This window comes from Gordionus sp. m RMFG-2023, chromosome 3 (assembly GCF_954871325.1).
Source record: "Gordionus sp. m RMFG-2023 chromosome 3, tfGorSpeb1-WG-v2, whole genome shotgun sequence".
In the NCBI taxonomy this organism is placed as follows: Eukaryota; Metazoa; Nematomorpha; class Gordioida; order Chordodea; family Parachordodidae; genus Gordionus; species Gordionus sp. m RMFG-2023.
Genome location: NC_088777.1, coordinates 28,252,536 through 28,265,345, shown reverse-complemented (window position 1 = coordinate 28,265,345; position 12,810 = coordinate 28,252,536). Strand labels below are relative to the sequence as shown.

The 12,810-nt window shown below is 25.2% G+C and overlaps 1 long non-coding RNA gene across 2 annotated transcripts; it reads left to right on the top strand.

Annotated features, from left to right (window-relative positions):
* The first annotated feature begins 5,157 nt into the window (after nucleotides 1-5,157).
* LOC135926639 (uncharacterized) lies at nucleotides 5,158-9,584 on the top strand. 2 transcript variants are annotated; one of them, XR_010571939.1, is made up of 3 exons: nucleotides 5,158-5,272; nucleotides 5,314-5,332; nucleotides 9,297-9,406. It is a non-coding gene; the product is annotated as an uncharacterized LOC135926639 (long non-coding RNA). The 2 variants fall into 2 exon arrangements; XR_010571938.1 differs by having other exon boundaries at nucleotides 5,171-5,272; nucleotides 9,387-9,584.
* The last annotated feature ends 3,226 nt before the right edge of the window (nucleotides 9,585-12,810 follow it).

The window sequence follows — 12,810 nt, the reverse complement described above, 5'->3', positions numbered from 1 at the left end:
AATTAGTGTTATATCATAAAATTTAGCCTTCGATTTAACGTCTAGATAAATATTATGAAAATATTTATCTACATTCATTCTTATTGTATCTACCTTTTCATATATATTTTAAATCAATAACCTGAATCAAATCTAATTGGTTTTTGTAAATTTCTACAAAGTAGTGAGCTAAAAATAATTTATTGATGCAACTAGCAGCAATAATAAACTCTGGTTGATCAATTGAATTCAATAATGATATCGCTTCTGACGACACATTACTTTTTTTCATGCTTAGCCTTATTTAATTTTCGTATTTCTATTTCTTCTGTTCTACAAAATGGAAGTAAAAATGAAAAATATTTAAAAAAATAATTATTAATTCTAACTCACTACGAATTTTGAATTTAATAAAATAAATATAAATAATAATAAAATAAATTATCGTTTGATTTCAATCTCTTTGACTAAATATTTTTCCATTTTATTAATATTTTTGAATAATATGTTGGAAAATTGATATTCAAATATTTGTAACATTTTGATTATAAGGGGGGGGGGGGAGTAAAATTTATATTAGCTTAAAATGATATTTATGAAAACAGTCAAATTTGAGATGGGGGGATTTCCCCCTTCCCTCCCCTCATTGGTTATGTGCCTGCTATATTATACATATCTTATTTCATAAGGCCAAAAAAAACAACATTGAAAATTAATAAATAACAATAAAATTAAAAAGAAATAAAACGAAGCGAAACGAAACGAAACGCGTGTAAAACGCTTTTTAAAATAAAATTCCTCTTTATCACGATTAAAACGTGATAATACCATATTATCATACCTTAACTTACAATCCTTGTTTTTTAATTATCCCTTTAAAACCCGTGATGATCCCGGATAGTTCAGATCACTTTAAAAATTACGACATATATATATTGGGAATAACTAAGTTATTATCCACTTCTATTCTAACTATAAAATCTTGAAAATTTCAAGTGGAGTGGAGCACTCCAATTCTAGACCGACGATATATAAAATCTTCAATTTACACTTTTTATAAAAAAATGCTTAAAAAAAATTTTCTAAGTCAATAACTAAAAATAATAATTAATAAAACAACTTCAAAAATATAAAAAAAACGCATCATGAGACTTTGCCATTTTTCATCATAAATTATAAATTTACAACATAATTTCTTTTTATTATTCATACATGCATGACTTTAATTTTTATTTTTTGCCCATATATTTTATTTTACCCCTTATATTGTATATTTAAAAATAATAATATTAATATTACTCGTTTCACTTCACTGTAATCGGAATTTATGTGGGGGATTTGTTTATAAAAAAAAATATACATAGTTAAAAGAAAGTAAAATAAAAATTAATTATATTTTAAATAGATTCTGTCCGTGCCAGTAAATTCTTTTTTAAAAAAAATCGGATTCGGGCCGGAAAACTTTTTAATCAAAAGACCCCAAATTTAAACAAATATTTAAATAGTAAGAAAATGAGATTAAAAGCTTAATTAATTTAGAATGTATAAGATTTAATTTAAGATTAGAAAATGTGATTTATTTTTTCTTGCTTTTCATTTATCCGAGAGGTGTAATCCATAGGTGGGTCTGGACCCTGGGTCTGAATCTCGGGTCGGCCTGAGCACATAAAAGGGTCGTAAATTTTACAACCAACAAATTAACAACATTAAGTCTCCCTTCTCAATCTAGGGTAAGAATGGGCTAATACTAAAATTAATAGGCCTGATATTAACTCAGCATTAAATATTTTATTAATTATTGTAAATATTCATTCTTAATACATGTATATATTATGCTCTTCACAAATAAATATTAAAACTGTATTAGTTTATAAACTATTCTAATTTAATTGGTAACTATAATTTAAAAGTATCTTGTATTTAAGATACTCTACTTAAGAAAAACATACAAGTATCTTATCTTGTATAATTTTGATATTTAGAAATAATAGTATTTGTATCTAAGATTGATATTTTCACAAAGAATCTGTATCTGTATCTAGATTCTTTTTCCAGAGGATCTACCCAACTTTGGTGGATATATTCATAACCTTTATAGCTTATGAAATTATGTCCTTTTTGAGTTTTCTAATTAAATTTTATGTACAAATAAAAGTTTATATACTTGAATATCTAATTGTCTATGCCTAAAAACTGTTTTTAAATTTTCTGCGACTGTTGGGATTTACATGGTAAAACTAATTATTTAATTTTCCATATCGAAAATGTTTTCCACATTGGGAATATTTTTTAGGAATATACCCTGATTTTAGCTGTTTTGGTCTTCGCTATATCGTGCCAGTGCCCAGGCCGAACAGGTCTTTATTTTCCTGCTGTCGGTGTCTAGTTCTTTAATTTTATTAATGCGCCCCATAACTGAAGCCAACGCTCGATGGACCCATTTATCAGGAATTTTTCGATTTTATCTATATTTATAACAGTATTGGTTTTGGCTTGAGGGATAATTTTTAACAATTAATAAACTATTTTATTACTTGTTTTAATTAGAATACTAGAATCCTTAGATTACGCTAATTTATAATAATTATGTCATATTATTTATTTATTCAATTTAATGCATATCAGAAACCTCCGGGCCCGGTTTATAGCCCTGCCCGGGTACATAGACCTTGCCGTATTTTAATTTTTTTAGAAAAAAATATCGGGGCCTGTCCGGGCCGAAAGAAATTTTTAAAAAAAAAATCTGCGGCGGGCCGAAAATTTTTTTTAAAAAAAAGTCATGCCGTAGGATTGTGAAATCAATACCCATTGTATCTTCAATATTGTATTGATATTATCATTGTAGATTTATACCATAGTGGTATTTTGGTATCGTAGAATCAATATCGTATTGATTTTTAAGAGATGTTTTCATCGATTCAAATATATTGGCGGCCATTAAAATTGTAAAATATTTATTATTATTATCTATTTTTTCATCACTTCAAAAATATTGCAGGTTATATTCAATTTGTAAAAATATAATAGATTTAATAGTTTTAAATATATTTAAATGATTATAAAAATGATTTTCTATTCTTTTATGTAATTTTTTCAGGGAATTTATTTATTTTACAATTCTTGATATCCTACATAATTTTTATTTGTTTACTCATAATTTGTAATAATTTTCTTCTTATGATTAAAATTACATTGTTTATTTAAATCCATCCTGCAGAAAATTTTAAATAATTACATAAAATTTTGTGATGTGCTCTATAAGTGTTGATTCAAAATTTTATAAATGACATTATGAATTTAAATAAATTATATGTACTTTAATGATTGAAAGAGAAATCTATAAAATTTTGTGATGATTAATCGATAAAATATTGTGATGTGCTCTATAAGTGTTGATTAAAGTTTTATAAATGATATTATGAATTCAAACAAATTAAATGTACCATATTGATTGAATGAAAATCTATAAAATTTTGTGATGTGCTAATTTTAGTATCGATGTCATTGGCTAATTTATAAATGTCGATTCATCAATAAATGTCGATTCAAAGATTTGTAATTTATATTTTAGATTTTATTGGTAAAAGTTAAGGTCCGGTCATAATAAATACGGTATTGATTTTAAATGGTATCGATTTTGAAACTACACGGCCGTGCAAATGGTACCTCTGCAGGTCTCGGATACATGTGATTCTCAGACATAAAATATTAATTCATAGGACATTGTATTAAAGATTGGTGATCTCGATATATGCATAATATATAAATAGAATATCACACTATATTACTACATTTCCATTCCATATTTTACAAAGCTATCTTTCAAGATTATTTAATTACTCAGTGAAGAGTCAGAGAAGTAAAGGTTTGAACGGTAGGGAGTTCATCTAGCTGGATTTTGTAAGAGGCATTTTAGCTATATAAATAATTTTATCATAATTTTTTAATAACGTTTATTAATAAAATAAAAAAGTGTATATCCAAATTACAAATTATTTTTAAAAAAAACAAAAAATAAAGTATATTTTTAAGTATAAAAATTTTTCCCTCTATAGGGAAAATAAAAAGCGCAATTATAAATTAAAATAAAATTGGCTCAAAGTGAAAAAAAGAACGTTTTAACAAAAAAAGTTGTGTTAGTATTATCTTACATAATTAGGGATTAAACTTACCCCCCCCCCCCATACTTTCCGGAACTCTAATTATACCTCTAGATGCTGGGAAATCTCCCGACCTAAATGTCTAACTTATATTTCCTGAACACCTTACTAACAACTCCAAATGCAAGAAAATCCCTTAAGGAAAAGAAAACACAAAAACCATATGTTAACCTTAAGTGTACTTAACTCCAAACAAAATAAAAATTTAATTTATTTTTATGAATTTAAGACAAAACAAAAGAAGGGCAAAAAAGAAAATCTTTATTTAATTTTTATATATTGAAAACAAAACAAAAGAAGGGTAAAAAAGAAATCTATTTTTAATTGAAATTTATAACACTCAGGATGCTTGCAATTAATCAAAATAATTTTATAACAATACAATGAAGGATATAATAAGGCATGCAATGACACTACTTAAATTATTTTTATATTTTATACTAAATGATAAACATAATCAATGTATTTATTTAATTACATATATTATAATTTTTTGATGAAATAAATATTGTGATTATTTAATAAAATAAAAATATATACATCCAGTCCCAAAAATGACAATAATCTATTAATTTAGACATTCTCTTTTTGCCCTCTTATATATCAAACGTATCAACCTAAATAACTCAAATATGAAGATATTGCCATGTTTTCAGTCAGGTGTATAGCTTAACTAATTAAGTAGTTAATTCTATTCTTTATTAAGTCAGTAAAAATAATCTTATATATTTAACTTATTTTTCATATAAGTTTTATGTTTTAATATAATATTAAATTCTCACGCTTTAAACTTATTAGGGGCCATGGACGCCATTTTAGCTTATTTATCATTTGCTATTTTTTAATATTAGAAAGGGTGGACCCAAATCAAAATATATTAATGCGACATACATCATACCTCTGTAAAATTTTTATTTTGTTTAACTTGATTTTTCCAAGTGAGCTTAAATTATAAAATAATATATCTTATACGATTATTGTAGATTTTTCAATCAAATGCTATAATTGTAGTTCAGATCAAAATCCTCAATGTGGTGAAAAATGGAATAAAAAGATTTCCAAAATACAACCTATTGATTGTTCATATGTAATAGATGCAAAATATTGCATTAAAACTAATGGCATATCTGGAGGTATCAAATTTATTCAACACTAATAAATTTATTTTCTAAAGGTCAAATTATAACCAAAAGGTTTTGTTCATCTTATGATATGGGAAATCAATGTGAATTTATTAAAAGAAAAGATGACTGGACTACTTATAGATCATGTATTTACACCTGTAAACATGATTATTGTAACTCAGCCCAAAAAATGTCCAGTTATTTTTTTGTGATATTATCACAATATATACTTTTGAGTTATGTTTTTAAAATAATTTTATAAAACATATTATATATTTTATCAAAATGATGGCATTTTCTTGTGATAAACAATCCTTTTAAATTATATTATTAGATAAATAATTTCCCCAATATTTAAAAATACCTATATAAAATTAAACAAAAATAAATATATGAAATATTTTTATAATTATATTTGGTATTAATTTTTATTAATAGGCTATAAAATAGCAAATTGTTTATTTTTAAATTTATGAAATTGGCAATAATTTTTGGTTAGTTCATATCAAATATTTAAAATTAGTAGTTTTTTATAAATGAAAAAGTTAATATATATTACAGACTGCAGAACAGAGGTTAATTTTTATACCTAGACAGATTTTTAAAAAAAATTGGACTGCTGATTTTTTTATAATATTAAGCCTAACCCATAATCATTTTATAGTCATTGAAGTAAACATCCTGTATTTTTTTCAATTTAGCATACACATTGTTAACCCTCTATTGCATATATCATACTTGAATACACATACCAAAGGTATAAATTTAAATATAAATTTTTTTACAGTTTAATACACATGATGTATAATAGATACACATATATTTTATTTATTTCTATAGTTAATTTTGTCAAAAATGAAAGACAGCGATTAATATAAAAATTCTAAAATACATAGTTTAAAACTTTTGAATAGTTGCATTTTTCCCATTTAAAAATTATGCCATTTCTCTTGTATAAATTTTTAAGGAACGGGAAGTTAAAAATCCTATTAATTAAAGGTAAAAGAGATGTTTTATATATAAATAGATTATAGTGTTTAAATTTTAAGGTACTTGTACCCAGATACATAATGCACACAAATGCAATATGAATTTGTGCTTTTTTGATTATTTTTTTATATTATTAAATGTTCTTTATTTGCTATCTATAGTCAAAATGTACTGTATTCCAGAAGATAGTTCTGTTCTGATTCTAATCTTAGTGGTTCATCAGATGAGGAAATTCTTGATTCAAGATCAGCCGATGTTGATTCTAGTAGAAATGTGGTATCTCAGCTATTGGTACCACTACATTCCAATCTAAAATTGTGTTTTGTTAATTGGTTCTGTGGTATAGAACTTCAAGTAATACTCACCCAAAAGGGAGTATTTCTACAGCGAAGGCTAAAAGAATTTATAATTGTCTGTTTCCAGCTGAAAAAGAATTCTAAAAGATGGAGCGTGGATTCACATAAGATCACATAAATGGTATCACTATGTAGTATTCCATATACTTGATATTATGCTCATAAATCATGGTTAATGTAAGGGCTAGATTTTGTAGCTTTAAAGGTAAGGGTAAAAGAACAGATGTCATTATTAACATTTAAAATTTCAATGGTTTATACTCTGTAAATGTAACAAAAATATGAAGGCTATAGCGTAAAAAAACCAATATCAATTGACAACAAATATAAAGAAAAATCTAGAAAGGGGCCAACAAGTCTTATTGCGCAGAAAGAAGTAAGACAGGATTTAATAACACATTGGCCAAAATATAGTAAAAAGACACTATGCAAAAACCCTGGGTGCTAATTGGTTACGAAAGTGATCCAAATATGGTGTATCATTATGTTTTACTATAAAAAACGATTGTTTTAAATTATTTCATGTAAATTAATATAAATGTTTTATTACATTATTTATCAGGGATGTAAACCCGGACCCTGAACCCTCGTATTTTGGCTGAACCCGGACCCTTTTAAAAAGTGGAGGGTCCAAGGGTTCAGGGTGTTAAAAATTTTTTCTTTTAAAATTAATGTAAAAATATAATTTTTAAAAAATAATATAAAATTTTATTAATTTTTTTCGTAGAATCATTTATTTTATCTTTGCATTTTTCTTCCTGGACTTCATTTTATTTAGATATTGATACCATACATTATTTTATAGTGTAAGTAATAATATTTTATTATGTAAATTTATTTGCTCTTATTAGAAATACTTTGACTATTGTTTATCAGATTTTTATGGCATATGGTTAAGATGTCGATTAGAGTTAGGGAGATTTACAAGTTCTTTTTCAAATGAAGTATTAGTAATATGAAAATGAGAGAGCAACAATATTTATAAAATAGTATTGTATATGCTTCGATATATTTAGACCTGCGATATCAGGTTTTATTAAGTAGTGAGCAAAAACAAATGGCTATAGACCATCTTGAAGATTTTTGGCATACTCAAAACTCTATTATTTACAATATATTGGAGGCTACAACAATATCTACTGGTTGTAGCGATAACAATGATAATGATAACGATATTGATCATCTGGAAATTTTACTATTAGATAGAGAAAAAAAAATTTAATTATCATCTGATAGAAAGAGCAAAAAATATCTATTGTATCTTTAATAGAAAAGTTCTTGGAAGTTAAGAGAATAAATAGAGATGCAAACATTTTAAAATTCTGGGAGGAAAATTCTTCAACGTATCCAGAATTATATACCCTGTCTAGAATCGTTATGGCTGAACCGGGGACACAAGTACAATAATTTATTATTATAAAAATGACTATCTATTTTAGGTAAGTGTAGAACGTGGATTTTCATCGTTGAAATATATTTTGTCTAATTTACGTGGAAATCTGAAGGATGATATTTTAGAAGATATCATGATTGCGATTGAATAAAATATTTAAAATATAAATTATCTCATTTCGAATTAAAAATTTGTATATATTGAAGTATAATAAAAAATGAATGAAAAAAAATCTTATTTTGAGTCATTACTTTAATGTTCCCTTTGGACCCAGGTCCTTTTTAAATTTATTACCGGACCCGGACCCTTTTTTTGTCGAAGGGTTCACATCCCTGTTATTTATCAAATAATAAAATTATATATATTTATTTTGTAATAGGTTTGAAATCGAAAAAATATGATACTTTTTACACGCATTGTGTTAAATACACACACACTAAAAAAAAATTTATGGCTTAAAAATTTTTTTAAAAATAATTATTTTTAGTTTATTAAGAGCCCTTTAAAGACAAAAATAAGTTTTTTTAAAAAATTATATAATTTATTGATATGTTGCACAATAGAGGGTTAAGCATTTTAATCTATCCTTCAAATATACTGGTCATACACTTATACTAGAATTTGACTGCTCATTTGGAGTCATCTAGTATTATTTATAAGAGTTTTGAGACTATTAATATTATTTTACTTTTCTGATTCAACTTTTGACTCAAAGATTTCTACTAATGATTTAGTCAAAACCATTAATTTATATATTGGCTATTGTAATTTATGAAATATTAATAACAATTAATCAATTAAAATTAACTAATATATTTAAAAAAATAAAAGATATGAAAATAAATTTGACCTTATAATAAGGTAGGATTTTTTTCAAAATTGAATCTGACCATTAAAAAATCCTCAAGTGTTAATAAGTTGTCTAAAAATCTTCATGATTTTTTGGATACTAATGGTCTGCATTAAGCCTAATTTTTCAAGCCTCCATTTGTCCTACCCAATTTTGAACATTTGTTTTTTATTTGTCCTAAAAAACCCAACCCAAAATAAAAATTGCCAAGAAAAAATTCAATATTTTTTTAATTGGCCTGTAATTTTTTTAAAAATAATAGTCCTAGCCTGAACTGAATTATTTTTAAAAATTAGGCCTGACCCTGAGCCCATTTGGGTTAGGCTGAGATTTGTGGATCTCTAATTAATACCAAATTAAATTTGATTGTGAAAAGAACTCAAAACATAGTTCTTAAAAAGGAAATCTTTATAAAAAGATTAATTAATCTTCAAATATTTTTAGGAAGATTTAATGATGATAACAGATAAAGTTGCTTCAATATCTATTATATTAAACCTTAATATTGAAACATTACATTACAAAATCATAAAGGAATTATTAACGGTTAGTGGAAAAAAAAATACACACTTTGAAAATATGTAGAAAAAGTATCATATTGCCTTTAATTAAATGCTACTTAACAGCACTTTTCACTGGAGTATCAACAGCTTCTTGTGAGGCCTTATTATCTACACTCAAAAGGGTTTTATCAAACACCAGAGATTGAAAAAACAATAATGAAAATAATAATATAAAGCTTGACTTTTAATTTGTTTAAAAATAAAAATCGTCTTAATATTATAATATTTTGAATGTTCTTAATTGTTTGCATTTACAAATTTCAATAAAAATAGCAAAAGTAATTCAATGAGTATTTGACTGTTTTATTTAAACAAAGTTGGTCTGAAAGTTTCATCTTATTAATATTTTGAATGTTCATAATTGTTTGCATTTACAAATTTCAATAAAAAAAGCAAAAGTACTGGCTCTAGGCCTATTATATAGTTATATTTATTTTTTTTAAAAAAATACTTAAAATTATTTTTGTGTAATTTTTTTAAAAAAATTAATTTTAGGTATATTATAGTGTAATTAATTAGGGCCCTGCAAATTTAATTTTATCAGCTCAAGCCCAGTCCGAAATACTTATAAATTTTTTAAGCCCAATCCGAGATAGAATTTTAATTTTAGGCTCAAGATAAGTCCTAAATTTTTAATTGAACGCCATTTTAACAAATGAAGTAAAAATTACTAATTTCTTTGGCCTTATTATATATAAATTAGTGAAAGTCAACGGTCTAGTCCTATTGTAGACTGGACCGATCTTTTTTGAGAAAACAGTCTGGACTGGTATCTTTTATTAATATTTAAGTTTGCTATACTATTCAATTAATATAATTTTTTTGTATATTTTATTCATGCTAAAGAGGAGTTATTTTAGTTCATTTTTATTTTGAAATATGAAAACCATAAGTTTATCAAAGAAATATTTTACTTATATTCCCAATAAAGAACTAAGATTATGTCGTCACTGCTGTACCAATATCGTCTGCAACATGTAACAAAATAATTGCCTGATTTTTTGTGCAATAAATTAATCAAAATAAGCAGTATTTTTTTAAAAATCTTATCATCATTATTTATATGGTTCTATTTTTTCTTATGAAACTGCCTGAATAATTTATCGTATAATTTAATCTTATTAATAAAAATAATTAAGTAACTAAGCAGACATCTGATAAAACATGAAATTTATACTTCAATGATGAAAATATCTTGAAAACACAATCTACTCTCCACGAGTACAAAGTCACTTTCCTCAATTTATTAGATGAATTTTAAACTGAACATATTTACCATTTAATAACAAAGTGGTTAATAATGGACTGTCTTAGCCGATGAAGACTTTTAAAAGTTGGTCTTCATAATTTAATTACATATTTTGAACTCAACTCATGCAATTTGGTCTAAAATCAAAGTTAAATAGTTTTATACAAATAATTTTGAAAAACTAAAGAACCCATTAAGTGAAATTTATTAATAAGTTTACTGCAGTTATGTGGAGTAGTTTAAATAAAATTCATTCTTTGGCATTACTGCACTTTATTGATCCATCATTTACGTTAAAAAATAAATTGTTTGATATGAACCATATCCCATTTCTTTATACTTCTGGGGAAATATCCCTAGTTATAAAAGAAGTAATTGTTGTATATTAATTAGAGGAGATTATACTGGCTGGCACTACAGCTGTGTCAGTAACATACTAAAAAACTTTTCGCAGAATATTTATAAAAAGCAAAAATTAAAAATCTTCAGGTGCTCTGCCCTAAACCTAATATCTCAGGAAGGTTTGTCATCCCTTACAACTATCCTAGAGAAGTGCAGAGACATAGTCTTTTCTAAAAAAAAATCAAGCATATGATATGCGAAAATTAGGGTATTAAAAAATATCCTTAGTAGATGGGATAGAATTCATGAGGTATTTACATTTTTATCCAATTATTTTAAAAATATTTATTTTTAGAACATGGATGCTATAGAAGAATATGCAGGTATATCTCAAAGAATTATTTTGCTATTCAACATTATTGGATCCGAGATTAAAACAAGTTTACATGCCTATAATACTCCTAATTGCAAAATTTGCACTATTTAAAGAAAATAAATATAAAAAAATACAAGAACAAAACAATTCAGAACTTCAAGTTTATTTGAATGAACTTGTTTCATTGAAGGATGACATGCTATTATGATGGAAAACCAATAATGAAAGGTCTAATATTTTTTTAAATAGTAAATATAATTTATTCTCTCTCCAGCTGCTAGGAATTTTCTAGCAATTCAATCAACATCTGTTCCCTATGAGCAAATATTTTCTAAAGCAGCAGATCGTGTCACAAAAAATAAGGAACTGGTCTTCAAGCAAAACAGTACATGCTTTAGAATGAAATAGATCTACAACCTCCATTTTGCATTCTGAAAACAAAGATATTAGCATATATATCTAACTAAATATTTGTTTTATTTATTATAATATTCATAATTGATTTTATATTATTAATATAGTACTCTTATGATAAAACATGAATTAAATTAGATAAAACAAAAATATTTTTAAAATAATAAAAAAATAAAAAGACCGGTCTTTCTTTCCTGGACCTGTCTTTTTATTTAGAACCACGGTATTGGATCGATCTTTTTCTATCAACTTGTTCCGATCCGGTATGAATTCATCGGGTTGTACCAACGACCGAATAGTGACTTTTACTAATATAAATGGCTTATATTATTTCGCTCAGCATAAAATCTAAAACGCTCAGAATTTTTTTCCTTAATTGTTTAAAATTAAAAAAAATACTTAAAACTCAGAATCTTTATTGAATTTTACAGATATTTTTCCTAAAATCTAAGTTTTTTTTAGCGTTTTATAGAGCGATTCATTTTTTAGTCTAACGCTTCAGTTATATATGAGCATATGATTTTAGATTTAATAAATAGCCATTTACTGTTTTTAATAACAGTCTGATTTTCACAATATTAAATAAATTTGGCATTTTTAAAGATGGCGATATATCAGAAAGTAAACCGATTTTGAAAGTAAAATTTTAAATTTTTAACATAAATTTATAAAAAACATTGAAGAGATCGGGTTGAGATTCGAGTTTTTTACATATCATCACTATACTGCGAATTCAATGGGGATTCCAACAATATAAGGCTATATTTAATGAATCAAACATATACATTTCTTGGTTATAATGATTACTGAAAATGTTAATCCACAAAACATTTTATATACATTTTTAAGAAAACCTTGAGCATGTTCGGAAACCCTTTAAAACTAACGCTTTACAAATATTTTTTTGGAAGGAATATAAAAAAATTATTCATGAAAATCAGAATATTTAATTTTTCAATACATTTATTTTGAAACACTAATAGTAAAAATGGTAAGCGGTAAATAATTCCCCAG